This window comes from Micropterus dolomieu, linkage group LG06 (genome assembly GCF_021292245.1).
Source record: "Micropterus dolomieu isolate WLL.071019.BEF.003 ecotype Adirondacks linkage group LG06, ASM2129224v1, whole genome shotgun sequence".
Classification (NCBI taxonomy): domain Eukaryota; kingdom Metazoa; phylum Chordata; class Actinopteri; order Centrarchiformes; family Centrarchidae; genus Micropterus; species Micropterus dolomieu.
The window spans coordinates 3,276,851-3,303,327 of record NC_060155.1 but is presented as its reverse complement, the minus strand read 5'-3'; the positions used below and the strand labels follow the sequence as shown (position 1 = coordinate 3,303,327).

The following is a 26,477-nucleotide window of genomic DNA, read 5'->3' as shown; positions in this document are numbered from 1 at the left end:
TCATCTGGACCTAATGGATTTGAAGTAGCCTGTGAAAACATTGCTATTCACCTTATTTTTAGTTGTAGCTGTAGGTATAGAACATTAATTAGGGTACCACTAAAAAACTGACGCGTATTTGTCTTGTCAGCCAACAAAAAGGTGATTTTACATATAAATAGAAAGTTTTTGTTATTTATAACATGGGAAGCTTAACCCAGTAGTTCTCAAACTTTTTTTTTCAGGCTCCCAATTCAAGCCAGAAAAAAGGTGGTGCATCCCCAACCCAGCAAAAGTGGATTTCATTTTTATCAAATTTGCCTGCTGTAATTATTCCCAAAATAGAACAGACACAGATAGAGTAATAAAGTATCCACTTATAGGTTAACATCATACTTTCATCTTACATTACATTTATTTATTTAGCTGACGCTTTTATCCAAAGCAATTGCTACATATGTCAGAGGTCAGAATGACACATTAGTGGATGGGTCACAGTGGGGGATTGAACCTGGGTCTCTCACACCAAAGGCATGCGTCTTATCCACGACACAAATTAGGTCAATTTTCTTCATACGAGAAAAATATACAGAAGGTGAGGAACACAACGTGTGTGTGTGTGTGTGTGTGTGTGTGTGTGTGTGTGTGTGTGTGTGTGTGTGACCAACAGACAAGATCCTGCAGCCAGTTGAAATTTGCCTACAGAGGAGCCTCTCAAAATAGAACAAGATAACCTTTGATACTCAATACTGCTGCAGTCCCACTGCCAACATGCACACACACAAACACATTTGCACCTGGAATTGGCTGTCAGTCAGATGATATTTACCTTGAGGGCTGAAATGGTGACAGTTAGACCTCTGACAAAACAGCTCTCTCTCTCTCTCTCCTCGACGGTTTGTCCACAGTAATAACACCAAAGCAGAGAAACAAAATGCTGGCTCTTCACTTGACTCCAGCTGACCTCGACCTTTGACCTCCCTAAGGGACGCGTTTCAAATGGCAATTTTAAATGTCTCCTTTAGGGATCTAAAATTTGTAGTTTGTGGTTTTCTTGATATGTCTTGAAAGGTTTGATGATAATAATCACCTGCTTTTTAATCGCAATCAACCTGCAGTTTGCAATGCAGCTGCTTGTCACATTGTAGTCGTTACGCTCTGGAGTGTTGTTTTGTCTTACCCAAAATAAATGAAAAACCACAAACCACAGATTCTGATTAATCACCTTCATCCTTTGATCAAGCATTAGAACCAAAACTTCATGCAACAGTTTCAATTTCAAGTAATTTTAGGACTTAAATCAACATGGGATGGTGCTGAGAGCACCAAATCACTCCAGTTCACCCTCTGTTGAACCCATCATGGAGTCTAAACCTCCTCAGTCACACTCGGTCAGCTTCTAATGGGCCATAGATACATGGTACTGCAGGGCTACTGAGAGAATTAAAGGAACAGATGAGTGAAGGAACAAAAACTGAGCAGAAGTTGGGATGGATGGAAGAGGGGTTGAAGAAAAATATTTTGAGGTTTCTCCTGGTGAATATCTATTGTTATTAACATTTTTTAACATTTTAGATATAAACTTAAATTTGCCCATGCCTAGCAATTGTAATAGCTGTTTCACAGATCAAGTTTATATGTTTCAGATGTTTTTTTTTCTCTTGACAAACCTATCAACAAGCATTAACCAACAGTGTATAGAATTTAGATTACCACTTCAAACAAACATCCAGCAGCCTCCCTCTTGAAAACAATGAGAAATTAACCTGGAACCCAAACTTTCACAACTAAACATCCGTACCTTTTGTGGAGAATTTGTAAATTTTCCCAAATGTTTGCCGTGCAGAAGTACATTGCATTTACTTTTTTTTTTCGTCGTGATTTTGATTGCATTTTGCGTGGGCATTTTTGTGTATTGTTTGTCCAAAAAGAACAGCATTATTGTCTGTCTCGATGCTGCTTTCTTCAGAAAGAATAATTTTATCAACTTAGATGCACTACTGTAAAGAAAGATTAAATATAGTATATTTGGTAACACCGATGTTGTTGTAAGCAAATTTAAGAACATTATTAAGTGTTTATTAATCCCTTTTAGGGCTGCAGCTAACGATGATTTTAGTTGTTGGGACTCACATCCATGACAACAAAAATGGGCCTTCAGGTCAATAAGGAGCCTGTCTGTAAGTCCGTAGACAAAGGACAAGCTAGAGAAGACTGGGCCTTGTGAAATCCTGCAGGCCTGTTGGAGTCCCAAAAGCCTGAGTTGGAGTTATCTCAGACAAAGGACTGTAAAACAGGCGCCAAAGCCCGTTTCACACCTAGGTGCGAAATAGTGACTCTGACCTAAAAGCAGAGCCACTATTGGCTGCGCTTGTAATCTGGCAGGTTGCCCTGGTAACGCAGCCGGAGCGCCCCCCTCAGGTATTAAGTAGGCCTGAGCACAGCCAGCACATTGTCTTTCCACAGCTGCGCGAGCGGTGGTAGGAGACAACTTTCTCAGCACTGAACTTTCTTTGTTCTGAATACAGACTTCACTCGCTGGATGAGCACCTCTTTTTTTTTTCTACCTCTATTAATTTTGGATCCCTAAAGAAACTGTCACAGAAGATAACATTTCCTTCCTGCAGAAGAACACGGATAAACTCTGTGCTTAACTGAGAAGATCACGTCCGTGCTCTACCTTCTCAAACTAAGTCGACTTCACTGATTCCTGTTGCTGCCGCCGAAAAATCAGCTGTGCCTTGAAACTACCGGCACCGTCAGAACCGAGCCGAGAGAAAACTCCGCTGGATTTCCTAAAAGGACTGACGCATCTACTCGCTACCAAAAGCAACAGGTAAGAGGCTTTAGTATGTCTAGGCAGCAGATAGTTCTATAACTTTGTTACTGTAACTTACTTATACAAGCTTCATGCGGTGAGTTTCTGTTAAGAAACTCCAAGGGATATTTAAAGCCCGCCGCGTCTTGTTTTATTGCTGTGTGTTTTCCATGCTACGCACGTTGTTTGTGTCCGGTACCACTCGCTGGGCCGTGACTGCTGTGTTCCTATTACTGTGTGAAATCATATCAGTATTTTTATCAAGCCAAGGAACACGGTTACTGAATGCAAGTTCACTACCGTTCCTCTCATTGATAAAGTTGTAGCCGAGTGTTTGCAACAAAAATTATGATTTTTGGTATTGGCTTCTGTTGTCTGAGAACAGATACAATTGCACATTCTATCTAATCCAAAGCCAGCAACTGCTGCTGAATGGACGTTCACTGCTGGTGGCTGTAGGATAGACTGTGGTAAATTGTATATAGCTTTCCTCCGTGCCTTTCTCTCCTCCTTCTGCTTACTAACCCCACATGCACACACCACGTGATCTCTGAAGCTAACCAGACCTGTGACCCACAGCAGGGTAGCATCAGAGGTCTCCAATTTTTTTAGCTCGGGGGACAGAGATTTTCCGCCCTCTCGATCTTGAAATCACATGGTTTGACCCGCCATCTTGATTCCAAAATCAGCCGGTACTCTAGACCATTCTGAACCGGATCTGCGACCACCCACGTGGTCGGATCCACCCCCCTCTTTTAGTCTCTTCCCCTCCTTTATCGCTCACCTGTGTCCGCTGGCAGAACACCGGCTGCTTTCTGATCAGGCACCGCCATGCTGTTGCCAAGGCGACAAAAGTTTCATTTTACGGTGGACGGACGGTAAGATTACAGAGTTGTTGTTTTCTTTAGCTTGAAATAATCCCAGATTTTGGACACTTTCTTCTTTGTCCCTCGCTATTTTCTCTCTCTTCCTCCACTTTGCAAACTTTAAATTTATATGGATTAAATGAAGCATTGATGCAAAGAATTTGCGTCGATGCATTTTAGTAATTGATTTAATCGATGAATCGATGACATTAGTTTGTAATCATTAATATGTACACATGTAAACACGTCACTGATTTGTACTTGTGTATAAACTGTTGATTACTGCTTTCTTTTACACTGTAACATGTTAAATTCACCCAGCTTTCTCTTGCACTACTCCACAGGGAGGTAACAGGTCAACAGCAGAGCCAAAGCCCAGAAGCTGGCAAGGATCCTGTTTTTTCGCACATTTGACTCTTCAGCGGGGCAGATAATGGCAGAAAAGTGGGCAGTGAAAGTAAAATCCAGCTTGTCCAGATAAAAGATGATCTCTGTCCTCCCTCCTAACCTGCCTGCTCCTCCATGCTGCTCTTTCCCTTTTCCTTTAGCCTAAATGATGACAAATAATCTCCAAATCCATCGTCAGCCATCTACAATAAAGAAAGAAACCACTTGAAAGCTCTTTAGGTGAAAAAAGATTAATGATATTGCCCAATACAAGCTGGCATGTGAGAAAGTATGCACCCCCTCACAGTAAAGATCCGATAGAGATCACTTCAGTGCAGACCTCTACCAGTCGATAACCTACAAAGTGCGGTGTTATCAGGGGAGCCTTGTGCATTTCACAGGCCTTCAAACAAAAGCTGCTTTAGAGAAAATGAAAATGGGGGTTTAATGCCCTGTAAGACTAGTGGGTTTAAGAGAGTGAGTGTGTGTGTGGAAGCCTTATCAAACCCTGCTAAAAGCTACTTAGAGGGAACCCACAGGAGCGACCACACAGACTCAAAATAGACGCACACTTCCCAAAATGCACCATGTGTGAATGGAGCCCACACGCTCTCGCCTGGGTCATTTAGAGGAACATGATGCCGCCTTGTAAGTCAGTGCAATATTCTATTCAAGGAACGAAAAGGTTGGGTTTAATTTGCTTTATGTGACAAATCTGCCTTGTTGTACGTCTGCCACAAACAGCAACAACAACCTTTCAACATGTTTGCTTGTTTTCCCAAAACAGACCAAACCATCTAAGCAACACTATAGAATGCGGCCACCTGTTATCACGTAACCATACGTAGGTCACATGAAAATAACTAAGCTATCTGTATGACAACTGAGCAATCTTTAACCACTGACAAACACCATGGGATGCAGTTAAAAGCTCTGGAAAAAGATTTGCTGCTTTATTAACTTACAATATACATTAATCATTAGCTGACCTGACTGAGGGAGGTATAAGGGACAGCCGAAAATGGCAGTTTGGTTTCTGATTAATTGAAAGGGATTAGATCCAAAAGGAGGCAGTAATTCAAGTTTATGGATGCCAGCTACCAAAAAACTTTAAAGAAGACCTGACTGAGAGAAACCGTAGTGAGGTACAGTGTGTTTGCTTTTTCTTTTTTCTTTTTTTTTTTACTTCTGACATAAAATACTTGAAACACCAGTTACATGGTAAAACACACTAACGGTAGCACAACTACAGAAGAGTAAGACCATTAATTCTGATTAGTAATGTCAGTCATATCTACTTAAAGTCTGCTAGCGTTAGCCACCATGAGCTACCTGTTCCAAACATCCATACATTTAATATCGCCTACTCACAGCTCAGACTCTCTGCTGGGAGTAGAGAAAGCCAAAACATCTTTTGAGACACTTCACAGGAGCATTTTCCTATATTGAGAGACAACCCAGTGTGCAAAAAAAAAACACAACACACAAGCTAACAAACCTTTCAAAAGACATCTTTCAAGCCAACGGGTGCTGAGAAAATGATGAATGAAATGAAAAGTGGATTATCAGTGAAGCTTTTTTTTTTTTTTTTTTTTACTGACAAAAAAGAAACTACAAGGAAGCACATGTTTACAGGGCCCCAAAAATAAAACTGACTCTAAACCGAAGTGACAGGAGTGATGTCTTTGGTGTGACATCAGTGTTGGCAGACGGGTTTTTTTGCACTTCAGTGCCAGAGAGTTTGGCCTTGAGGTAAAAGACTGAAAGGTTTTGGACAGAAGAACTAAAAAAGAAGCACTCTCCATTGCCTAAAGAAAAACTAAAATCCTCTTTGAGCAAAACACTTGAACTGCTGATTGCTTTGGCAGACATGTTAAGTTGGCTGACAGACAGCTGTTGTACTGGGCAGCTCCCAGAGGTGTATATCTATACTGTATGAGTGTGAGGCTGAAAAACAGTGTGAACGTTCAGCAAATCCTTTCCTAGCATACATCAAAACTATTAGAGAGAAAGAGATAAAAAGCTTTATGAAATTTTACAATTCCTGAGTCTGCACTAAATCAAAAGCAAATTAAAAACACCAATAGGAACCTGCTCCTGCAGTATGTACATGCATCACATCCATCTCTTTACTGCATCCACAGCCAAAAAAACAAGGCTTCCTCTTTAATTCAATTACATCCGCCAGCTGCAATCTGGAGAAAAGGAGTAGGAAGAAGGAAGTGGTGACCCAGACTTTGGCTCTCACTGTAGCTAGCTGTGATCTCAGGGGGGAAAACGGAGCGGCTGAGCAGCTGCGTTAGCCAGGAAATGTATAACACAGCACAGAGAGGTGCAGTGCAGCAGTTCCACTCTTGATGCTTGAGTGTATGTTTATGTTTTCAGAGTGGTTGCAGAGGCGACAGAATTAAGAATTAGCTTGTTAAACCCTTGGCTGTATCTTGCTTGATTTTCACTCTCTTGATTTCCACTCTTATGGCAAAATCCCTACATGTCTTAGCAAGACCTTTCATACATTGTTGTTTTCAGGATAAGTTCAGCTCCTCAGAGGTATCGTTAATTGGCCTGTGAGTTGTACTCTACATGTTCTAAAACTAAACGTTTTTCACTAGTTTTTGGCTGTATGTGAAGTTTTTAACATATCCCAAATATTTACATGAACTAAAGCCCCTTTCACACTGGACAAAAAGCCCACTAACAACCACTAACATCTGACTTTTTTCTTCAGTGTGAAGGGGACAATCGGCATTCACTCCCGTGTCAAATTACTCTGCAGTAGTCACGGGTATTTATCAGCTCCAGCTCCGGTTGGCATTGATGGAAACATGACTCCCTGGCGGACACGCAAATTTTCACCCCTTTCCTGGTCAACTCATCCATATGTTTATGTAGTGTTAGCTGTGTGACTTTCATGTCCACACTGTGACGTCTTTAGAGCCCACAAACACCTGTCACCTGGCCAGCACGGTGCTGTTAACCAGAAACACTGCGGCTACTCCTTCTTTTTATACATTTATATTGTCTATGGGTTACAAACAGCAACTATACAGTCTTTGTAGAATGGTCAAATAGTTCCCAGTGACAATCAAATAGTATTTTTGCTTGAAATGCCCATCCCAGGTTGGATCCTGGGTCAGGTCTCAGTTACTAGGAACCAAATGGACCCATGAAGACTTGTGATCTAGGGCTGTACTGCATGATTCTGCATGAATTTTAAGCTGTACAAAAAAGCAAAGCTTGTCACTGTTTTTCTTTCTTACTTCTGAGCCACACGTAATATTAATTTACATTTTGGCAAATCTGCACCATGAAAAGTCAACCTGCATTATCTACGTGTTTCAACTCTAATCATTGATGTACAGACAAGATTCACCTGTTTAACTTTTGATACTGAAGAAAATGTCAAGATCTGAAGTTATCAGAACATTTTTATATGATTTCTTGTTGGACAGAAAAACTGCCACCACAATCAAGTTCCACTGATTCCAGTGTCTTCTGATTTCACTGAGTCATGACTCAGAAAAGAACGAGTGATATTTTTGATGCAAAATGTGCCAATCGCGTGCTACGAGTTTAGGAAGCCAAAGTTTTTAAATATGTAGAAGTGGTCAGGAACGTTGGGTGAGGAAAGAGACTATTGAGACTGTCAGCAGCTAACGTCCCTAATGGAGCCCTTTCACAATAAACAGAACCCTCTTAGCTCCAGCAAAGAAGCTCAGTGGCCACCAGCAGACAAGTGGCTGTGTAAATGTGTGAGCTAGGAAGCAGGGCTTTGCTGTAAAAGAACATATGTGCTGAGTTAGCTTTCACTGGATAGATAAAGCTTCAATAAGTACAGGTTAAACCAATCATAAGCTCTTTAGGAGGGGGTTGTGTTAACAGTTAACAGAGCTTGTGAGAAGACTGTAGCCAGTTTTCTTCCATTTTATCTCCTGTTTCTGTTTTACTGTGAATCCTTGGGTTGGAAACATCACTGTCTGCTATCTGCTAACACACAGTTGTCCAGCATCACATAAACTCTTTTGCTGTGGCCTAGCTACAGTGCATAATTCCAGCAGATTATATACTGCATGGTACAACACATACACACACACAGATTAGTACATAATCCAGTGGCTATGTAAAACCATCACACAGTATTAGCCTTTCACACCCAGATCCCAGATATGACTAGCTTCTCCTTACTGCTCACTGGGAATAAAGTATCTCGAGCCAAAAATCACGGGGCCAATGCCATGCTGCTCACTGCCAAATGGCATTCTGGGTAGTAACATGAACTGTGACTCTTCCTGTCACTCATCTTTGTGTGCCATTTTTTTTTTTGCCTTTAGAAGTGGAAAATAGCTGCAAATCTGGCACCTAGATCAAGGTTTTGGGTATGAATGCTCAATAAAAAACGGGATAAAAAAACTGTTACTTGATTGGATGGTGTGCACACTGCATCACCGCACCGTCCTTGGTTTAAACTTGATATGAAGCATAGCATTCGTTCAGGCAGGCAATGAAACCAAGCTCAGCTTACAATTTATGTATTTACTTCTAGTTTATGTTACAGGGACAAATGCGTGAGAGATTGCTTTATAAAGTACACAAAGTAGATGACTTGCATTCAGGTTTCTAGACATGACTAATTTACAACCCATGTTGCTTTTAAAGTTAAAAAGGAAATTACAGAGCATCTCAGCACATCAGCTGATAGCAGCCATCTTAAAGTCAGCTACATCAGCATACAAGCCGTATTTAAGCTGCTGTAGCCTGCCTGGCCTTGCTGCTTCCTCTGCAAGCACCTTGTAACCCGCCGCCACCCCAGCTCCTCCTTTCAGGCTGTATTTGAGTAATCATGCCATGCCGTTACTAATGCCTGCTCTGTTCTGTACCCTGGGGGGTCTTTACTGCTGCTCTCTGCCTTTCCATGGATTGCACATGGATGGGCAGGGAGGGACTCCCCCTACCATATAGCTTTTTCACGTAAGCATGTGGAAGGGCAAATGAGTGAGCTCTCCTTACCTTATGGCTTTACTCGTATGCGCGTGGAAGACCAGGGAGATCCCAGAACAGAGCCATACTGCCAAACTTAACTTACTGCGGCACAAATATCAGTTTCTATAATGAAAGTTGTCCTGACTGAACTACATTTTTTGTGGAATTAAATTTTTCCTCTCCAATAAAACAACAAAAGACGAACATCCCAAACTAATCTATGAGAAATGTCAAATGTCAAAGATGTCAGATCCCATAAAAATATAAAAGCAATCCACAATCTCTGGTCTCACAATCTCTCTGACAAAATATAACTTGTTTCAACCACTTTAAAAATTATTTCAATCTGTACTGCAGATGAAATATAACCGTTTAAATGGAACCTAGATACAGATGGAGTCTGCTTAGTTCGCTCCAGAAAAAACGCTTGTAAGTGGAACTTAAGTTAAACAAATTTTTGGACACTACTTGAATGTCAAGGCTGAACTGTCTTAATTAACTGGGGTCCGGTTTTAACCCAGATGCACCTTTTCATTAACAAATCCACAAACTGTGTTTAACTGCAAACCATTGCAGCTAAAGAGTTTTTAAACTAGATGTCTAGACATGTTCTGACCTTTAAATCACGAAATCAGACCTGAGAAGTTTAGAGAGATGAGACAAGTTTTCACATGGCTGCAGTGTTAAACCGCTTTGATGCTACTGAAACCATTTTTATCCAAAGCAGTGCCACAAACGAGCCTGAAGTTGCCAAAACGGTACTTTATTCCAGTTGACAGACGGAGCATGAGAAAGTCGACCAGTGCACCCTTCAATCCTCCAGGACCTAACAACTAGCAATGACTTTCTCTCTAAAATATGCCGGCCTTCTCTTGCCTGGCACGGTTTGAGGAGCAGAGGTAATTCCATGTGCTGCCGAGAGTCAGCTGCAGTGCTGCTTGGCAAGGCACTCGCGTTCCCCTGGAGCTCCACCCAGCAGCCCCGAGCAGTCCGACCGAGAGGAAATACCAGCGTGTGCTGCTAAAACAATGTGGTTTTAATCTGAGAGGAGTGCGGGCCTTTAAAAGTGCGACTCAGTTTCTCCCTCAGGAGCTCTCTCACTTTCACTCTTGAGGTTTAGTCAGAAGAAGATTGTTCAGAAGCCTCTTTACCATCTCTCTTCTCCCTTCTTTCTCCCTTTGTTCTTCTATTTCCTCCTTTTCTTTCCCTTCTTACTCATCTCCCTCCCTGCCTCTTCAGTTCGTTTGATAGTCATCATGTGACTGTCGCTAATGGACTCCTAACACCGCGCCATGTGTGGATGAGCGCTGAAGTGTGGGAACACAGAAACTCCTTTAACATTGATGCCTCGCCATTCACACTCCAGGCCTCGGCCCAAATCAAACATGGCTGTAAACATTCATATTATAGACCACCGGAAAAGTAGAAAGCCTTGCGTTAGGCTCAGAGTGTGGTGCAACAATAGCTGAGAGGACATCAAAGTGGGCAGAAAAAACACGACTGAAGGACACTTTAGACGTCTTTTTCTTTCAGTTTTGAAACTGTCTGTGTTTAATAATTGGGCAGCTGAGACATCACACTGACCGTCCCGAGACTTGAGAGCCTTCTCAAGAACGAGAGATGTGAACTTTGGTCTAAAAGAGTTTTCTTTTCCACTCCTCACCACAGCATAATGAGTGAGGGTGGTGGCAGAGTTCTCCATCATTTTGTGGCTCAAGGAGAAGCCGTCTGGGTGGAAGACTTTCTTTTTCTTCCAAAATGTCATCTTCCATAAACAGAAATCACAATGACACTGAGAAAGCAGAGAAATATACCCCGACTCCCACACACTTCCCCTCTACAACGCAACCTACTGTATATCCCACTTAATACTGAATCTATGAAGGAAAAACACTCTAATTTCCTAAAGTTTGGAGCAGATATAAAGCACCAGAAATGTGAAATCCAAGGGCGTTACAACGAAAACAGCCTGACCACAGAAACTGGGTGTGAAACAGCAACTCTGGTTTACTCAGTGATGCCTGAGAGCTGCAACGGGGTGAGCTGATGGTGAATAAGATTTTAAAAAATGATCTCGTAAAGGGACGGCAACCGGGTTAACAGGTTGACAAGTGTCTATCAAATCCTTGAGCAAGAAAGCAGCAAGAAATTCAGCAGTCTCCTCCCTCATTTGTAAATGACTCTGTAAGAATGGGATCTCCCTCAAAATGTCTATAGTATTAGAACTTGGTATCCAACCTCAATACTTTTTTGGTTCCAAATGAAATATATCTTTGGCATGGAGTATCAAAAAGTGTCAAAACCAGATAAACAGATTCTTATTTAAACCAACTTTAGGCTATTTTATTTAAGTTCTTATATGGCTGCTTGTGTGCAGACAAAATTTGACAATTTTGGCTTCTTTTGTTAAATGAAATAACCACACAATGTATCAAAAAAACTATTATTTCGCACAGACACATTTCATGTAATCACAACCCCCTGAATTTAATTCAGGCTGGGTTCCAAGTCACCCTCTGTGCTCTTCTTCCATATTCCCTGTGATTTTCACTGCCTGCCACTGCGGCAGGAACATTTCTTTTTTCTTTTTCTTCAATTCACCACTTTGGAAATGTATGGACTAAATGAAGGAATAACATTTAGGCATCATTAAATGTAACAAATGTTGTAATTCAAGGTAAGTATATTAAAATGCATTTAAAAAGGACACATCTTTCAGTACATGACAATCACTCCAACTTACTTAAAGGAGACCTATTAAACTGCTTTTCCAGACCCATAATGTAGTTCTGTGACTCCTGCAGCTTTGCATGATTCAAAGTTCAAAAAAATATTTTATTTTCTTATACTGACTCTTCATGTAGGGCTTTATTTCAGCCTCTATGTGAAACAAGCTGCAAATGCTCCTGTCTCTGTAAGCCGCCGCCGCCTTTAAAAACCAGGTATTTGAAAGGTACCTACAGATTACAAGAAACACAATGTTCACCACAGGGTGTTATCCAGTCAGCACTTAATACAAAACCCACAGCTCAAACACCAATGAATGAGTCCTTATCTCAGTTCAAATCTCCACAAGAGTCCATACCTCAACAGATACCTCCTCTTCTGGATCCCAGCAAGTAAACAAAAATGCTCAGCTTCAATACAAAGATTGGTCATAGAAAATAAAACCAAGTGATGCCTTAGCGTTTCTCCGACAACACCAAAGTTACCTCCCATAATTTTAGACCCTGTCTGACAATCGTCAAATTAAAGCAAAATGCCACAAAAAATTGTAAAAAGTATAATTTTCCTACAGTACCAAAAACAAATAACTTCAGACTATAGCCAACACCACTTATATTAATATATCAACATATCAATTTGCATGTAGAGAAAATACAAAAGGGAGCACAAAACCAAATCAATGTTTACTGCGCATTTGGTCAGTGAGGTAAGGTGCAAAAAAATATTTTCAGTTTGCGATCGTCAGCGCAGCGGGAATATTGACGAAGTTGAGTTGATTCTATTTGTGCTACTCTGATTTTAACTGCTAAACTCTAAAGCACGTGTCAAACTCAAGGCCCGCGGGCCGAATCCACCCGCCACGTCATTTTATGTGGCCCGGTAAAGCTTTAAAGATTCATGATTGTCCTAAAACAAAAGTCTATGCTGCCATAAACTACATCTCCCACAATGCATGTCGTAGCTGTTGTTGTTATGATAAAGATAGCAATTATAAAGACAAAGAATCTGGGTGAAAGAATAGATTAGCACATGCAGGTAGCAGGGATTGTCTGAGCTACAGAGAGATGGAGGTGAGTAAAAAGTGTTCTGTGGTGAAAAAGTAGCTGCCTGCTCTGCCAGCTGCCTGCTCTCATTGGCTGGATGTGGATGTCGAGTCGGCCGACTTCTCCAGATATTTGGCATGCTAGATATCTGACAGACGTCGGTGATGTGTCAGAAATGTGTCGGGGAGCCGCTTTGATGCGTTGTTGAGTAGTTCACACATAACGACTGGTGACTACAGATCGACCGCTGATTTATTCCCGATCACAGCCTGACGGTCGCCGAGCTCACTGAGCGGCAAATCGGGCTAAAAATCGTGTAGTGTGAACCAGGCTTAGGCTACAGTAGCCTATACGTCTGCCTTTTTCCAGGTAATCGAACTATCTCTCATTAGTTGGTTGTATGCTCTCTGCAAGGCTGTGTGCAGCTGGACTAGGCAGTTTGTTTTATCAAATGCCACATCTGTCCCTCATTTGTTTTACCATGGTTCTGCACCTCTGGACTGTGAAAAAGTGAAGTTACTATAAAAGATTATGTTTGATGATATTTGTCTTTGTTATTTACTTGAAATGTTTGATCTTTGATTGATTTGATTTATTTATTTATGTTATAATAACATACATTTTTACGTCTGATAAATGTCCTTAACTTGAATACATAATCAAATAAAGAGACAGTTATTTACAATATGTTAAAGAGCGATTATATAGTTATAGAAAGTTTTATACAGTCTTACAGTTGCAACTGGCCCTTTGAGGGTAACCGTAATGCTTAAGTGGCCCTTGGTGAAAATGAGTTTGACACCCCTTTCCTTCAGTGAAAACATTCCAAACTATGTTAGCTGAAATGATGAAACATCATCATTATCCTGAAGAGCACAGAAGTCTTTGCTTCGGCCTCTATCAACTGGAAACCCTGTTCTACTGCACAAATACAGGTGGATGGTAAAGTGACACAAATTAGGGTCAATACAAATATTTAATTTCATGACAGATTTGACATTTATCAAGTTAAAGGCCCAATGAGTGATCATATAACGCCTATAAAATCCATTGCATTTGTTTTCATCAGTATAAAAAAAACTTGTATCTTATTGTATCTCACTGTACCTTGTTACCATGGCTGACATTTATCTTTACTCTCCTTATTTTTACATGTGTAATTTAGTTTCAGTGCCATACCGCACAAGCAGTAAATCACCTGGAACAAATAAGTAGAAAAGCTTCAAATAATTAAACAAAGTTTAAATGTTTAAGGAGTTGTGGCATTTAAAGTGGTACAAAATAAAGCTCAGTGCCCTTTTCCAATCCCCTTTAATTCTGCTAACAAAACAATGGCTGAAGCTGGACGTCATCCTGCAACCCTGAATTCCTGAGACTGGATCAGGGCCATGGTATTGGGAGCCAAGAAGCCTTCGCTTCGCCTTAGTTATACCAGCAGGTCCCACACACACACACACACACACACACACACACACACACACACACACACACACACACAGCTGGTGCTTAACCACCTCTGGTGACCCCAATCGTTCCAACTGTACAGATTAAGTTTCCACAGCATCTGTGCCGGCCACATGTGTGTATCTAACATGGCTAATATGGCTAATCCCCCGGCCCACAGACACACAGACACACACACACACACACATTGAGACCATGGGTGGTTGTATCTGCAGTGGTGGGTGGATATCAACAAACCAAATCCCTGTTTGACCTGCTAACAGAGCAGCTGGTGACTGTAGACTCTCATTTGACAAAACACTCAAACTATAAGGTATTTGAAAGCAGATAGATAGAGCAACAACTACATTTCACAGCAATATATTCTATTGAAACCGGTATTCAATTAGTACACAGCAAACTATATAGAAACACATAAAAACTGTGAAAACAAGACTATTTCCTCACCAGCTCGAGTTGCCGATCATTAAAAATTTTCTCACTTGGATCCACCTGTCCAGAAAGTACCAAGTCTCTTTTGCCCAGTGGAGGCTTCAGCCAAGCTGTGATGATAGGGTGAACTTATGTAGAAAATATAAGGCTAGATTTAGAGCTGCAACAAATTGTTATTTTTATTCAACTGATCAACTGTTTAGTCCATAAAACAGAACAGAAAATAGTGAAAGATCCTTTACAATTTCTCCAAACCCAAAGTGATCATCATACACATATTGAAAACTAAGAAAAACAGCATATATCTTTGGAATATTTGCTTGAAAAAATAGCTTAACAATCACCTCTTGTTGTCGATTAATTTCCTGTTAACTGACTAATGGGGGCAGTGCGGTGGTGCAGTGGTTAGCACTGTCGCCTCACAGCAAGAAGGTCGTGGGTTCCGCGTGGGTTCTCTCCAGGTGCTCTGGCTTCCTCCCACCGTCCAAAGACATGCAGGTTAGGTGAATTGGTGTTTCCTTAATTGTCCTTAGGTGTGAATGTGACTGGTTGTTTGTCTATGTGTGGCGACCTGTCCAGGGTGTACCCCGCCTTTTGCCTGATATCAGCTGGGATTGGCTCCAGCCCCCCGCAACCCTGTACGCAGGATAAGCGGTTGACGATGGATAGATGGATGGATGGATGGATTGACTAATGGAAGAATCAACTATTACAACAATTTCAACTCTAGATGGATCCCAATCCAACCGATCTGACAGTTTTTACCCTCATGGTCTCATTTTTACTGTAATTTCACTGAAGTTCCCAAACCGATTACTGATTACAAGCCGGCTTACTGATGTTAAAATGATGCACAGAGCTCCTTCTTGTGAATACCGTTCCTCTATCTTGATACTTGTTTGCCATTCAAGCACACTGAAGTGAACTGAGGTGAACTTAAATGAACAAATTTTTAAATATTGTGCTTTCCCAGCAGCCGACAGACAGACAGATAGATAGACACCCAGTCTCCACCTCAGTGCTCATTTACATTTAGATGAGCCCATTAAGATCCATAAACAACCACCACCACTAACCCCTCCTCCTCCTCGCAGGATTTCCACGACCTTCTCATTCATCTCAGTTTTTAAGAAAACTGGCGGAAAAAAATCAAAAAGCAGCCAAATAATTTGCAGTTTTGGTGTGATGAAGGGAAATAAGGGGGAGAGTGAAGAATGACAAAAAAACAAAAACCTCTACTCCTCTTTCCTATTCCTCCACTTTCAGCTCACCTCCTTGTTCCTGTCTTCCCTCCATCACTCCTTCTCTCTCCTGTTCCCCATCTCTCCATCTGCTCCTCCTCCTCCTCACCCATCGCCAGCTGCTCTTTCAGAAAGTGGCAGCTGGAATCCCACCTTCACAAACACCTCATTTCAGGAGTGTGTGTTTATGTGATTATGGTTGCACAAAAGTAATAATGTGCTAATAAAGATGGACAGAGAACATAAATAGGGGGGGGGGGGGGGGGGGGGGGGGGTTGTCCCTTGAAACAAGACAAAACAAAACAAAAAAAAAAGTGAAAGATATTTAGAATGTTTAGCATAAAATAGCATAAATTATGTAAACGTCTTGTACTTCGTGCCACCACTGCATTCCATAATCAATGCACCAGAATTCTTGTTAGAAACTGTTGTATGCCACATACAGTAAGTAAAGTACAAGATGGACAGAGCTTCGATGGGGAGAAAAAGAAAAACTGTGTGACGCTTATCAAGCAAAGATGTCAAAACTGACATCACAAAAATTTGACAAATCCCGTCTTTTTCAAGGATTCATTGTCAATGTCAATAGGGAGGAGAAGCGATCATTAAAATCTTTTGTGTCTCCATGCCAAATCTCCAATCATGCCAATAAACTTCAGGAATAATCTTAGGGGGCTTTCACACCTACCTTGTCCCCAGTTTGGTCCAAAATAGCAGGTGTGACCACAGTCCGGACCAAACTAAATTTGGTTCTACGAAAAGAGGTAGTCTCGGTCCGCATCAAACTGAACCGCGGTTTGGTTCGTTTCTGGTGTGAAAGCATTTTTTGGATTGTTTGGACTTTCAGAATATTTACAAGAAGTTCAGCGGTTCTCGTGTGAACTGGAAACAAACAAATGCACGGGGAAATGCTTTGAAATAAGGACACAATTATAAATCTCCTGTGACAGATCATCTTTTCAAACAGACATTTGATTGCGAATTTGAACTAACCTTCAGTATAGTTGGTGATATATGCATATGTTAATTTTTTATTCATTCATTGTTGTCAAAGATACTCGCTGAACTGTTTAATAAATCAATCAATGTGAAGTACAGGGAGACGCAGCCCACATAGAGGATGACGAAATAGGATGCAAGTGTGCCATGTTAAGTCCTTTAGTGCAGTCGCAGATTTGCAGTGTGAAACCAAACCAAATCTGACCGAATGTATCAAAATACGGACCTTGGTGCGGACTTTCAGGTGTGAAAGGCCCCTTAATCTTGATGTTAATTTAGTATTGTAGATCTAGATTCCACAGATTGTAGGAAAAATTCAGGAAAAGAAAAATCATCACCTTCTGACCATTTCTTAAAGGGGCTATATGTATAAATGTTTTCTCTATTGCTTGCATCAGCCGCTATTCTGCTTTTAATGTGAGGTCTCCCGGTCGGATTCAGCCCTGTTCGCGCTCCCGAGCCTCTCAGACTACAGCAACAACACGACAGCTAACGACATGCAGTCCACTAACACCATAAAATAACCGGCTCACAGCAAAACACAGGCTCCACGAAGGATACAAAACAACAACAAAGGTTTATGTGCTGAAGCCCCTCAGATCTAACAGGTTCAGATGATGTCGAGTAAGAACAAAGTGAGCATTAGTAAAGCTGGAGAAACACAGAGAAAGTCACGTTAGCTCGCCGGCTAACGCCGCGCAGTTGCTGATGTTATCCGGTGCAAAGTTGTATCGCTTTCCACATTACTTCACCAACTAACGTCACCCATTTTACTCAGAGTGTCAAAGCCTGCAAGAAGAAACGGTAAAAAGCAAATGTGGAGCGATTTGTTTACTATCCTATAGTGATGCTGCCAGGAGCAGCCAGTTAATGCTACATTAGCTCAGACCTGCCGCTGTTTGCTTCGTAACGTTCAATCTAAATTTTATTGCCTTTTACCAATACTCAGGTATACAGCTTCTCCACCTCTCAGTCGCTGTAACTAACATGACCCACATAATATACAACCCAGAGGAAGAGCCATCCACTGACACTAGTTACAGTAAAGTTTCTTACTGCGGTCTAACTGTTATAAAGTGTGACACAATCTCGTTATAATATTCAGTCCAGCTCACTACCCGTTTCGTTATCATCCAATACATTTAGCTGTGCTCACATTGCTGAGCCTCCGGTGACAGATACACAGATAATAAAGTTAGTTACTGAAAGCAGCAGAAGAGCTAACGATGTAGCACGTCGGCTAAATGCAGTCACTGTACCGTTATCATGTAACGAGCATGGATTAGTTCAACATTAAGCTGAACTAATATGTTCATGTACTATAATGTTGCAGTGGGAGTTTACCTTAGTTACCTGATGCCGGTGTCTCACTGTGCTGAATGGAAGGTACGGCACCGGTGTTGATCTGCCTCTGAGACGGGAACGTTGAAGTAACAGAGCCTGAACATATCTGGAGAAAAGCCACAGCCTGCATGCTGGTGGTTCTGCGTTTATTGCAGGATTTCTGCATGAAAGCGGTTGTGTTTCAGATTATGCTCGCTCATGAGTTCAAGCGAGCATGCGTACGAGCACACGCCTGGTTGCAATCTTAAAACCGCACCGCTAGTGGCCGCTGAAAACTCCATAATGCCCCTTTAAGGAGACTTAAGCCATCATTAACTCTAATTGTCTTATTGATGTAAGTGTACGCAATCAATAAATGCCTGCATTAGGTATCACAGCATCTGATTTTCTATGAAAACTCCAACTCCCAGAGACTGATTAGCTCTGCCTGCCAGCCTTAATACACACAAAGATTCATTATTGGGCTGGCAAGCCAGTCACCTGGAAGACCAGGTAAAACAGGGTGATTCACACCTGGAAAGATGTGTTGGAGTGAATGGGCATCCTTCGTATTACCTAAAATGTTATTTCATGGGGGTCACTTGTGGGATTGATTAGAACCAACAAAAGAAATATATTCTTTATTTATATCCTAACAACTACGCTCCCTTCCCAAAAAGGTTAAAACTGCTCAAGAGAAAAACAGATTAGCTTATCGATGTGTTGTTCTTCATTTCAGTATTTGCACTCGGGAGATGATTAAAAAAAAATAAAAATGTTATCACAGTTTTCCACCAAAAGGAAACAAACTCACAAAACCATCTCCTTGCATGTCAGTACAACCAATTCCCAAACCGGGCTTCTCTTGATATCAAAAGGAAGAGAGAAAGAGAGGAGTCCTACTCGATATTTGGCAGAAATCACCAAAGGGAAGAGAAAAGCACTGTAAACACGCGTTATAAGGTCCAGCTTCCTCACAGGCAGGAAACAAGTTCTGGTTTGATTGAGGAGGAAGGCATAAAGCCTGAAGGAGACCCCAGACATAAAGGCCAAGAGTCTGAGACAAAAATTAAAGCCTGAAAGGAGAGTGGGAGGCTGAGAGATTTACTGCAGACTATACTTTATATAAAAGGCCAATATCAGCCCAGTGTATCAATTTAAGTCATTGAGAGGAAGGTTTCCTTGTTCATTTCTATACCAACAAAGCTTGAAGGGGATCTCCACATATTGTACACATCAAAGTGTGTTTACAGGTCTCGGGGAGTACTAATGCACAAGTAAATTAAATTGCAAAAAAAAGAAAGTCTTTAGTGCTTCCTTGCTACATTAGCCGCTACTAGCATAACAGCAAAAGTTGCATTGTGGGTAATGCCAGGTTATGACGAGGAAGAAAAATGCCTGGAATAAAAATTGAGATCTCTGGTTCTGCAGCATTTTTATCCTTTATCCCAGTCCACCGTCAGTCCGATGGTCTAATAACAGTGCAATGCTAAACCGGTGGGGGACTCTTTTAATTAAGAAGTTATCCTGCCTAATTTTAAGAGGCAACATGCATTAATTAGTATTTCAAAAGGGCAATAACTTCCAGATGTGTTAGCAAGATTGTAATTCTACATGAATTGTAAAACCAATAATGTCTGAATCCTAAGCAACTCAACAGGCATAACACTAGAGCTGTCGCAATAACTGCAAAATTGAAATACCACGCTATTGGTCAAGCCTTCCGCGGAGGATGGCAAGCACCGCAACAACTGCAATGTTCGTACTATACACTTTAGGGCGTCTTAAATTAATAAATGAGTGCTTTAAAAGTTCCACAACAGTAACAAGCTCTGTAACGGTTCAAGGATGGATCGCCATGTGCTGTACGTGACCCGACTTCAAACTTGGAAGCTGTAAGTGTTGCTGTGTTTTGTGTTGTTTAACTGTTTATTTGAAAGGTTAGCTAACTTGGCATTAGCATATTGCACGGCTAATGTGGCTAGCACGCTCGGCGATGTTGGACTAACATTGTAATTCTGAGGGACAGTCCAGAGAAACTGAACGGTTAGCCTCATTTGAAGCTCACTAACTAACGAGCGTAGTGTGTCAGACGCCTGCAGCTGTTTTTCACGTTGCTTTCTGTGGAAATTTAGTTAGAACTTTATTACAGCGCAGTGGTTAGTTGCGGACAGCCATTCTGCTCCACACCGGTCAAACTACAAAAAGGAGTTTGCTTGGCAATGTTGTTGACTAGCAAGCAGCAGCTAGTTTGCTCTGGCCATAAAGCTGCTGTTAGCGGCACGCTGTGCAGTGAGGTGAGAGATACAGACACTCTTACTCTGCAATATGGCACCAAATTACTTCATTGATGAAAAATGCGATAATACTGTTGAGCCCCAACATACAGCCCCTACATAACACATATGTTTCTGTTTGTCCCGAATACAACTACATCAAATCATTGATTTATGAAGGACAATGGTAAAAGTATGGTTTCCATGGAATATTGTCTATTATAATGCAACATAATCAACGTAAAAATTCAAATCAAAATTCAGACTTTGTTTCAGATTCAACACACACTGCTGGGCTCTGTGGTTTCCAATTCGAGCTTTCAACTGTCTTTTACAAAGTCTCAAGGATTTGGGAGTACAAGTTTGAAATGTGACAGAAGCCAATCAAACAGGTTGTCCTCTAATTGGACGTTCAAACATTTGTATCTTTAAAGCCTTTTGAAACCTAGAAAGTGCGTCTGACCAATGCCATTCAGTTGAATGAGCCCTGATCAGCACCTTGTGGGTCAATCACCGCAAAATCCACCCATTTCAACCTAACATTATCAGGCTAAAGTGTCTAAAGTGTCGGGCAAGGGTAATTCACAAAAAGGTATTGTTAAGTAAACGTAAACATAGCTTGTTTTTTACATTTGAACAGCCAGTGCTTTTGTTCTTGACAGCCAACGTTTTTCAACCTTAAAGCAACTCGAAAAAGTAGCGCTAGAGTACAACTTGACAGCAGAAACGCAAATGACAGAAATGAAATTAACAGGTGCAATGAGGCAACTGCAAATACTCCAGAAGTTCATACTGACCAACATATTTCAGCTTGAACGAGTTTTATCACTTTAAGGAGTCCCTGCGATCGTCGTCATCACATCTGCAATCAAGAATCCCAGCTTTCATCCTCTGTCTACTATTTTCTGCTGCCAGACATGTGGCGCATGGGGAAGAGGAGGAAGATGAGGTGAAACAGAGAGGAGGAGGAGGAAGAGCGGCTCAGATTTCATTACATTCTCTACATGAGTAAAATGCCTCTGAGGCTCCTGCCTGCTTCCCTCCATGCTCCCTACCAAGTGTGTGTGTGTGTGTGTGTGTGTGTGTGTGGGTGTTTGCGTATGTGCGCACACTCTGTCTTTTTCTTTCCCTCCCTCGCTCTCTTCTTCTCATACAGAAAAAAAATGGTATCTGTCAAGATTTTGAGTTTCTAAAATGGATTTATCCCACAGGGTCGCTCGGGGCTGCTCCCATGAGCCACTGCTGCACCGAGAGATGGAGAGAAGTATCAGGAAATAAAAAGAAGAGAAGAGAGAGAGAAGGGGGAGAGGCTGTGTAACACATGAGGCAGATATTTACAGTAATTTCTCTATTTTTTTCATGATAAACTGCTATATTCAGGATCTTTCGGCAGCTCGGCTCATGTAACATTCATGCCAATAAACACTAATGAATTGAATTCAACTGAGAGGGAGAAGGCGAATGATGCAGCAAAAGACAGACACACACACACACACCAGTACTCACACACCGTGACACCCCACCTTAACAACTTGGCTCACAGCTGCTGGTCCATTTCATGCTCAGACAAAAATCGGACCGATCGATCGAGCGGATGGGGGAAGGAGAGAGAGAGAGTGCAGCAGTCATGATTTGAGATGCATTCACCACAGCAACATGTTCCAGCCTCGTCTAACAAACCCAGACGCATACTGATGAGACGCGGTTGCAAACAGTTTCCATCTGGGAGGAGAAAGCTTTTTTATTGCAAAGACACTCAGAAGAAGCAGACCATTGCCATCGTCGCTGTGGTCTCAACAGGTGGTGCTCCGACTATCCTCCATGAGGTTGAGACTTTATATACACACGACACACTCTGAAAAGGTTATTATCATAATACTTATAAGATATTATTGTGCTTCCGGGCAGCTATTTTAGACTAACAAGACCAGGCTCCTATCTTATCCTGCCAGGCTTCACTGGTCACCAGGACATAAACACTACATGAACAGAATCAGCAGTAACGTCTAATAAAAATCGCTGAAAAAGTCTGACAACTTTGCCCCAAAATAAAGTTTAAAAAGCGCTTTTCACGACCGGTTATAAATCTACTACGCATGCGTCACTACTACCACACAAGCGCAGTCGAAGTAAAACAGACCCTTACGTCAGTGGAACCACACGATTGGCTGAAATATGTTTCTCACTTTAGCAGTTAAAAGCAGACGATTGGCTTTCTAGCGGGAGGGGGATGATAACTGCCATCTCTGCTGTTACGGGCTTTCCCCATAGAGTTGTGTTGGGGATGTGATTGAGTGGCATGTCTTCTCTATAAAATGTCTCTGATTATATTCACAGAAAGTATAAAACGTTTACATGTGTAAATTAAAAGTAAATGGACACGTAATCTACTTTACCGGACCCTCGGACCCACCCACCATAGTCTCTCCAAATCCTGTGGGAAACAGTAAAAAGCACATTTTGACTATTTAATTTATGCAAAGCTAAAAAAAAATTAAAACATAAATGTAAAACATTTGAGTGTACTTGTTCGGTGTTCTGCAAATTTTGTCATTAATTTCGGTTTCAGCTTCGGCCAAGAATTTCCAGTTGGGTGCGTCCCTAGTCCTTTTTGGAAGTCAATGATAAAAAACCTGTTCTGCCATGACTTGTGGTTTTCTCCATTTTATGACAATGAGTCGTGGATCACAGCGCTTCAGGGGCATCAAAACTACTGTGGGTTACCGTCCTATGAGAAGGATAAACAGCTGAACCCTTTTGTAACAGGACACTGCTTTATTTATTTAGCCCACAGGCACAGGCAGGTGAAAGGGGACACGCCCCAAACCGCCCAGATTTACATGGAAAACCAGTCGACACAGCGACCTTCTGACTGTACTCATGTAGATTTATAAACTGCCTCACACCTGATAGTACAAATAATACCACTACCAGTGCTACCACTAGCACAACCATTTCTGCCATAAGAGTTACCACTACCACCACTACTAGTACTACTATAGTCAAGTCAATACTATTTATAATATGTTACTATTTATGAGTACCACCACAACCACTGCAACCAATACAAGGCTGCAATTAATGAATAGTTTTAATACGGAATCATTCACTAATTGTCTAAAAATCAATTATATAATAATATAAATTCCAAAGAATAATGACTAATGTCCATCAAAACATAAAAAAAGCAAAAGTCTGACATCTGACAAACGGGAACCCGCAAATATATCGATACTGTATTTTTAATTAATAAATCAGCCACACAATATAAAGTTATGACTTTCTGAGGCTCCTAGAGCAACAACAGCATGATGATCATGCTGCTACCTGTACCACTGCCACAGCTACTACAGTATGATTACTACAGCTACCACTCCCACTACTGAACACATACAATCAAAGGGATAAGGTCCATTGTCAGTGATGTAATAAGGACATTGTGCTGAATGTAACTGGAGTAGAAATAGACTTTCACAGCGCATAGTTCACTAATCAGCACTGAAGCGACGTCAAATTAACGAACTTAAGTAGTGACAGCAAATCATATTCTATTACTCTGAGATGTGACTGGACAAGAAGCGTTGACATCAGATTTTAATGCTGAGGAAATTCTCTACTGTGGAATAGATCTGTAATACAAATGTAATCCCAGAGTTTTCTGCCTAAAAATTCTTTTTTTCTTTTCCAAAACATCCTTTCCTTGATATAGAGTGCTATGTTGGTACCATTTACGCTATTTAAGATGGAGACACACTTTATCGTTACTGTTCTCATTTGGCATCACTGGCTGGTTACACAAAGAATCAGTTCCAGTCTAGACCAGTTGGTTCTGATAGTCAGGAGATAAAAACACACAGGTGTTTGAGGTTTACAGCTGCTATCAGGACCATCAACATCAGATGTGTGATGGGGGAGGTCATTTTAAAATGTCAGAACAATGACCAAACAGAAAAACAGTGGCATGTGGCATAAGTTTTCATAATGTTAATAATGTATATGCTGTTCACGCCTCTCCGTCCACCATCTCACCCAAATGTGGCTGTTATTCTCTGCCTTTACCGTTGTTTTTGCAAAGTGCTGTGTAAAAGGTTAAGACAAACTGCTTATTGATGCATATCCATTTCCGTTTTGGTACGAGACTTTCCTTACAAGAACAAGTACAGCATTCATTTATTCAAAAGCCTAAAATGATGCATGGTTATGTTTTCCAAAAAAGGGCTAAAGCTGAAGCATCATGACATTATAGCACCACTACACGTGTGATTTGTGTGACCACAGTTTCTCTGTAACCGTGAGCAAGTGGTTTTTGTGTCTAAACCAGAGGTGTGTGTGTCTGGGCGTTCCCTCGGATCGGTGGATGTGGCGCTGCTGGTTTCTAGATACCAGCCAAGTTTTAAATCCCTTCTTTAAACTACTTTTTTTCTTATAGGGAAGTGTTTATGAATATTTAATATGTTGCTGGGTTTTAGCCTGTCAGTCTTGCCTGTGTGTTTTTATGATCCCTCTGTTGTTTTTATTGTTACTGTTTGGTTCTTATCTGCTGTTTTTCCCTCCCTTTTTTATAAAGCACTTTGTAACCTTGTGTGCTATATAAATACATAATTATGAATATTATTATCTTGCAGAGAAGGGCTACAGTCAATCATGTTAGTCTTACATGTCATCTGTTGAACCATATCCTGCAAGCTTTATAGCTCACACAAAAACAAATGTGACTCGAACACACCTTGGTACTTTGTCAGCAAGTAAAAACCAGCTGCCAACGATTATGGCGATGATTGTCACGAGCTAGAGGAAGACTGACCTCCTTAAGGAGAAGATGCAATGGACATGACGTTAGATAACTCTGTTACACTTGTGTGCATGGGGGAGGAAGTATTCAGATCCTGAAAGCAGCAACACTGCAATAATAAAACACTCCATTACAAGTAAGATGTGTGCAGTGAAACTGCACAAAATGTATTAATTGTATAATCTCTTAATTTAGTACAGTAGTTCCAAGACATCAAAAAAATGTTTTTTAAAAATGCATATTGGCCATTGGAAAGGCAGTGACAAACAACATATTTCATCTTTAATGTGTTTTATTTCAGATTGGCGGACTTGGGGGACTTCCCTAGCGACACTACTCTAGTTATTCAGTATGTGCTTCTTTCTTACTGTTAAGACTAGAAAAATCTGTCGTTATGCGAGGCCTCATGTGACCTCGATACTCTTCATGTCTCATGTTTCCAGCTTCAGAGGAATGAGGACCCAGGTGTGTGTGTGTGTGTGTGTTACATATGTGTGAAAACAGGATGTTGGGAAAAGGCAGAGGGGAACTGAGAAGCTGACCCAGTCAGGACACAGACATCCTGCTGAGATACAAACAACACACACACACACACACACACACACACACACACACACACACTCGGGCAGGCTCAAACACACACTTTCTCATGCTAAGACAAACACACACACACACACACACACACAAACTTCTACATGAAGGTGATGACATGTTAACACAGAGAACATACTTACAGTACAGCACAAACATAGAGGAAAGGAAACCAAGACACACACACACACACACACACACACTGACCTCAGCCCTCCTCCACGTCACTTAACTGGGAAGTTAAATGCAGGTCGAACAACTTTAACAATAGCCTACAATTCCCAGAATCCCACAGGGGGAAAGACAATTTGAAGCTACTTGACATTGCTGAGCGGCAGAGCAGCCTCTCATGTTACTCTGAAGCACCATAAAAACTTTATTTTGACATCCTGCGGTTCAGACAGTAACAACAGGCCGCCGAGCATCAAATTAAGACCAACCACCGTCTAGTTTAGATTTGGCTGAACATTTTCACAAACACACACACACACACACACACACACACACACACACACACACACACACACACACACACACACACACACACACACTATAAGAG

At 41.3% G+C, this 26,477-nt stretch overlaps 1 protein-coding gene across 4 annotated transcripts in view; it reads right to left on the bottom strand.

Moving 5' to 3' along the window:
* LOC123972848 (disco-interacting protein 2 homolog C) overlaps positions 1–26,477 on the bottom strand; it is a 459,676-nt gene that overhangs the window by 110,947 nt on the left and 322,252 nt on the right. The window contains exon 1 of one of the 4 annotated variants that reach the window (XM_046052560.1): positions 21,333–21,395. The exons of the other annotated variants lie outside the window; for them this stretch is intronic. The gene's annotated coding sequence lies outside the window, so the exon portion shown is untranslated. Of the gene's footprint in view, positions 1–21,332; positions 21,396–26,477 lie in introns of those variants that run through there. 4 annotated transcript variants of the gene reach the window in all.